The sequence below is a fragment of the Castor canadensis genome, chromosome 7 (genome assembly GCF_047511655.1).
Source record: "Castor canadensis chromosome 7, mCasCan1.hap1v2, whole genome shotgun sequence".
Taxonomy (NCBI): domain Eukaryota; kingdom Metazoa; phylum Chordata; class Mammalia; order Rodentia; family Castoridae; genus Castor; species Castor canadensis.
The window spans coordinates 151,543,645-151,550,134 of NC_133392.1; positions in this window are offsets into that span (position 1 = coordinate 151,543,645).

Sequence of the window (6,490 nt, forward strand, 5' to 3'; positions counted from 1 at the left end):
TAAACATCCCAGTCACAGGTGTGGCCTGGTTGGTCATTACCTCAGTCCTTGTTCTCCAAGCATTCTGGAGAAGTTATCGCTGTCAGGACTTGAGGGGAGCCATCTGGTTCCCTAGACAAGACCACTCCTGCTCCGGGATGCAGCCTCATCACTATATGTAATTGTCCTCATTTGGAAGGTGGTCTGTCCTGCAAGCTTCCACTGTTCCTGAGGGGTAGTTTCAGTCCCATGTCATAAAGATGTTATCGATCGTTCCTGTCCTTCCTTGATTCCAAGGTGGTTGCAGGAGTGCAGGAGAGAAAGGCTCAGAGCAAAGGACAACAGGTACAAAATGGAGACAGGGATGTCAAGATTTTCTCCTGGTTTTAGTTAATTTCTGGGCCCAAGTAATGAGTCAGTGCTTTTCAGCATCTCTTACAATTCCTCTTATGGCCTCCTCTTATGCTCAGGTGTGGTAGGGTGTCCCCAGTCAGGATCTCAGGCTCTCCTCTCTATCCAGTGACTATTAAATAGTGAACATTTCCTTTGAAATACCTGAATTTAGAGACCTGGCAAAGATCGTACAGAGATCCTTATACCCTTTACCGTTTTTTTTTTTTTTGGCAGAACTGGCATTCGAACTCAGGGCTTCATGCTTGCTAGGCAGGCACTCTTACCACTTGAGCCACTCCACCAGCTCTGGGACACAGGATGGCCCGGTCAAATCTAGGAGGCAAAGACAGTGGACAAAGTGGCCAGATTCAGAGCCGGAATCAGGAGCCTTCGCCTTCTGGTCCAAAAGCCAGACTCACAGATAACCACTTCAAGGCAGTCCAATGAGATCCAGCTTCTGGCAGAAGCAGCCCACAGAAGGTAGCTTCTGTGGTTATTGTGGCTGTCAGTGTCATCATTACTAAGGCGCCTGATCCAGCCAGGCAGCCTAACCCTGCAGAAACCCAGCTGCCCGGCAGGCATAACCTCATCTGCCTCCCCAGCCTCACCTCAAGCAAGAACGCAGGGAATGGGAATGTCAGTTTTCCCTGTCTTTCCTTCCCTTCAAAGCTTAAAGAGGTTGCCTCAAGGTCAAGTAGCTGGTTAGGAGTTTACCCAGAGGGAAAATCTAGGTGCTAACCTTGTCCATGGTTTTGACTTGTCCCATCCACCTAAGCGGAGCCCTCCGTCTTCCCCTCTCTTCCACAGATTGCTTCCTGCCCTTTCTCTCAACTCTTCCTCACAGGGTGACAGCAAGGGACCCCACACCTCCCCTGTGCGTGGAGCAGCCATAAACACCAAGTGAAGGAAGGATTAAGAGTATTTTCTGAGCTGGGCACTGATGGCTCACACCTGTAATCCTAGCTATTCAGGAGGTAGAGATCAGGAGGATCACAGTTAGAAGCCAGCCAGGGCAATGCCCAACACACAAAAAAAGGGCTGGTGGAGTGGCTCAAGTGGTGAAGCACCTGCCTAGCAAGTGTGAAGCCCTGAGTTCAAATCCCAGTATCACAAATAAAGGGGAGGCGGGGAGCCAAGTGGATGTTATCTGCAGCTCAGAAGGGTAGTGACAGGACTCCCATATGTGTAGATCAGGGATATTGAAATGAACGTGCAACTGGAGGCGAAACCGGTTCTTCAAGGGGGCGAGGGGGGGACCTCTACCAGACAGAACAGAATTTTTACCTCCCTGCAATTTACAGCGCTGTAAATAAGCTCAAAGACAATTTAAGGCTAGAATCCAACAACCCCAAAGGCCATGTTGTGTAGACAGCACATAGTTTCCTGCTGAAGTGTGCTCATTGCTTTCTGTGGAAGGCTTAGGTCGTGAGAAGGTCACTCCTCCAACCTGGTCCTAGGCCTCTGAGCCTTACATGCAGGATGCCAGGTCCTTTCTGGGTGAATGGGGGGAAATTCCAGCTCCATTGCAAGTTACAGACTTATGCTACAAAAAAACAGTGTTTTTTTTGTTTTGTTTTGTTTTTTTGCGGCTTGAACTCCAGGCCTACACCTTGAGCCACTCCACCAGCTCTTTTTTTTGTGTGTGATTTTTTTTTTTTCTCATGAACTATTTGCCCAGGCTGGCTTCGAACAGCAATCCTCCTGATCTCTGCCTCCTGAGTAGCTAGGATTACAGGCGTGAATCATCCATTCTTGGTCATGATGAAAGGTTTTCTTTTTAGTCAGATTTGGGCATCTGTGTTTTTGCTGACAAAATTAACTGAAGACAGGAAAAAAGCCTGGTCTCCCCGCCTCCATTTTGCATCTGCCTCCTTTACTCTAAGTCTCTCTCCTACAGTCATCTTAGGTTCCAGGAAGCACAAGACTGATCAATAACATCTCTGAGGGACAAGGAACAGAAACTACCCCCAAAGAAAGGAACTGCAGAGCCTCCACAGGACAGACCACCTGCCAGATGTGATTTCTTATCCTGTCCAGATCTCGCCCCTCAAGTATTGACAGTGATAACACAACGACTTCCCCAGAACTCCTAGGCCATGACTTGCCTGGGACTATTTAATAATCACAAGTTCCTCTCACCCCATCCCAGTTCTTCCTCTACTTAAACCTACAGCTCATGTCTGTACCCAGAAGATGGGCTGAAGAGCTGGTGCTACCTCTTCCCGCCTTATAAATCTTCTTCTGCCCTTCACCCCCATTCATCTCTTTATTTGGTGTATTGGGGTGAGTGGCTGAACCTGACATATGGAACCCCTGGAGTTAGGTGTCTGGCCTAGAACTCCCAGCTACAACCTGATGCTTTCTGGGACATTCTAGAACGCGGATGTTTCTGAAGTGTCTATAAACAAGGCCTCAAGGGTTTTCACTGGACCCATTTCGATCCTGACTCTGCTGTGTAGCCTTGAGCAGTTACACTGCCTCGCTGATGTGCAGTTTCCTTGACCTTAAATTAAGGAAGTTAATACTGCTCACTTCATCAGTGTTCTTCCCTCTCAGCCCAGCTTTCTTCCCTCCTTGCCCCTCACTCCCTTCTCTCCATTCATTCCCCATTTCCACCATCTGTGTCTATGGCAGGGGAGGAAGCAGCTGGTCCCAGAGAGGCTGGCACATGTGGGTGGGTGGGGTGACATCTCCAAGCACCTGGGCGGGGGGGGGGGGGATGGACAAGGTGAACATGGAAAGGCTTAGGGCTCACCAGCAACCACATGCTGTTTTGTTTTTTTCTTTTTTTTTTTTTTTTGGCAGTACTGGAATTTGAACTCGCAAGGCAGGCGTTCTACCACTTGAGCCACTCTGCCATGGGTATTTTCAAGATAGGGTCTTAAGAACTATTTGTCCGGGCTGGCTTCCAACCTTTATCTCCTAATCTCTGCCTCCTGAGTAGCTAGGATTATAGCAGTGGGCCACCTGCGCCAGTTCCCATTTTCCTATTTCCATTCTGTTCTGCACTTGTGGAGCCCAGATTCCCAGGTATTAGCATCAGCAGGTGGAAGTTTGGGCCACTAAGGAGTTTGGTCTCCTTCCACCCTGGACAGGTGTGGCAATTGTACAGCCACATCACTCACTCTTTAGTACTGTAATTTGTTTTCTCTCTCAGCTTCATTGCAACCTGGTGCCATGGGCAGGCTAGATGATGGTTGTTCCCATCTTGTGTTTGGAAAAGTCTGGGAGGGAGGAGAACCTGGCGGGGGGGAGGGCAGGCACTGCAGTTCATTATTCTCTTACCCATGCTGCCCCCTAGTGGCTCTGCCCCAGACCACACCACACCCGCCTCAGGAAGCCCCCCAGACCACACCACACCCGCCTCAGGAAGCCCTCCACTTGCAGCTGCACCTGGCAGGTTAGCAGGCAGCAGGCCCGGCTTCCAAGATCCCAGGCAGGGGACACATGCCCCTCTCAGGACTCCTACAGCACATCAATACTTTATCAGTTTCTCTTCCTGTCTCTGAGCATCTATTTTAGGTCATGTGTATACATACATGCTTTGTTTGGTTTCGGTGCTAGGCATGGAACCCAGGCCTTTCTCACACTAAGTGTGCTGTACCACTAAGCGACTTCCCAGCCTGTCAGTATGTATAATACACACAGCATAAAACTTGCCATCACAATATTTTGATTTGTGTCTTTTCTTCCTACTGCTGGAGATTGCACCCAGAGCCTTGTGTGTGCTAGGCAAGCATCCTACCACTGACAACCGAATCCCCAACCCTTGGGTTTTTGAGAAAGGTTTGTTAGGTAGCCCAGGTTGGCCTCACACTCACACTCACTCCTGAGTGCTGGGATCACGATCTGCACCTCCATGCCTGACTCACTATATACATATATATGTATAGTGATTGGCAGTACTGGGTTTTGTCAGGCCTCATGCTTGCCAGGCTCTACACTTAAGCCATGGTACCAGCCCTACAATCATTTTTTAAGTGTACAGCCCAGCAGCCCTGTTGTGCAGGCATTAGCACCACCCACGGGAATCCGTCTTCCCAAACTGAAATCTGTGCCCATTAAACACTGTCTCCCCATTCTCCCCTCTCCCCCAGCCTCTGGGAACTACCCTTCTACACTCTGTGAACTTGACCGCTCTAGGTACTGCTCATGTGTAAGTGGAATCATACCATAATTGTCCTTTTGCGACACTGGTTTATTTCACTTAGCCCACTGTCCCCAAGGTTTGTTCATGTTGTCGTAAGCTAAGCGTCAGTTTCTCGTTTGAAGGAGTAAATAATACTCCATTGCTGCATATACATTTTATTTATCCATCCAACTGTTGGTGGCACTGGGGTTGCGTCTACATTTTGGCTACAGTGATAATGTTGCTAGGAACATGGGTATAGCAAAGTCTTTGAACCCAGATAACATCTTTAATCTCTGTCCACGGACTGCACCTAAAAGGAAGGGAGGTTGTCTTTCTGCAGGGTGCTCTGTCTGATCCTAGTACTTGGCACAAGCCCTTCAAGAGAAAGCAGAAAGGAGAAAGAGTTCTGGGTGCTGTTGGCTCACTCCTGTAATCCTAGGTACTCAGGAGGCAGAGATCAGGAGGATTGAGGTTCAAAGGCAGCCCAGGCAAATAGTTCATGAGTTCCTATCTTGAAAAAAACCCTTCACAAAAAAAAAAAAAAAAAAGCTGATGGAGTGGTTCAAGGTGTCCGAGTCCCAGTAACACAGTAACATACACACACACACACACACACACACACACACACACACACACACACACACAAAAGAAAAAAAGAATAAAAGAAAAAAAGAAAGGAGGAAAAGGAAGAAAGGTTGGGTGGGGATGCTGGATGGATATAAATAAATGCATGGTAGAATGCTCTCCAGAAATGTCCCCTCATGGAGTCATTTACAAATCTGCAGCCTGGAAAGCACAAGCATCTATCCCAGTGACACCCCTCCAAAAGTAATCCACCAGAAACAAGCTGGGCCCCGAGGACTCACACCACCAGGTTGCAGGTAACTAGGAAAAACCAAGCTAAACTTGGTAACTATGAGACAAGAGGCTGCTGAGAGCAGAGCTGGCCTGGCCCTTTTAGCCGCTCACTCCAGACAAGGTCACTCTAGGATGGTAAGGACATGAGTCAAAGTCAAAAGCAATGGTACTCAGTAGACATGTCCTGAGCAGGTGCCTCCTGGACAGCCACAATACTCACTGCCATCACTGCCTTGCTGGACCCGTCACTTCCCTCAGGCTCACGGCTATATGGCTACCAGACCATGGACTCTCCAGCTTCCTGACCACACATGGCCAGACAATCCCCCAAATCCTGAAATCCTCCCCACCCCAGCCCCAGGAGTCCCTCCTAGCACCTCAGGGCTTCCTGGGACTTTGAGGGGTCCCAGTGCTGTAAGCAGCCATAATAAACCCAACTTGTTGACAGAGGCCTGTTCTTGGCGGTCTGACTGATGGGCACCAACACGACCCACGGCACTGAGGACAAAGAAGCCACAACTACAATGATGGAACTGAGAGTCATGAGACACGCACAACCCCAGCAGCTTGACCAACACTTCTTTCTGTCATGGTGACCAGAGATTTGCACTGATCCCAGTTCATGGAGGCACAGAAGGCTGAAGAAGTTGTGCGTGCTTTGGAGCTGCACATGGGGGTTTGTGCCCCAAGGTGCTGGGTCTGGTGCACTTTCCCACCATGCACCCTTCCCTTTGGAGCTGTGCTCACCAGGTGAGCGCAGCTGTCAGCATCTCTCCGGTGCAGTGGGTGAGTGAGCTCACGGGGAGGGCAGGCTGGGCCTGGCTGTGTGGTGTAGTGAGCAGAACCAAGTGTGGGGTCTCAGGGGATCTGGTGGCTCTGGAGTGCCCCTGTGGCAAAGGCTCCCCTGGCTATCCCACAGCAGCCCCACTGCTGGTGGCCTGTGACCAGGAGACAAGCACCCATGAGGTGGCCAGTGTGGGAAAGGATGAGTAGCTTGATTTGTCATGCTGAGCCTGATTGTGGAGGAAGAAAGATGTAGGCACTTTCCAGACGCTCAGCAGAAGCCCAACAAACACTTTTCCAGGACTGCAACCAAAGGCTAGCACATGGTACGTGAACACAGGCAAG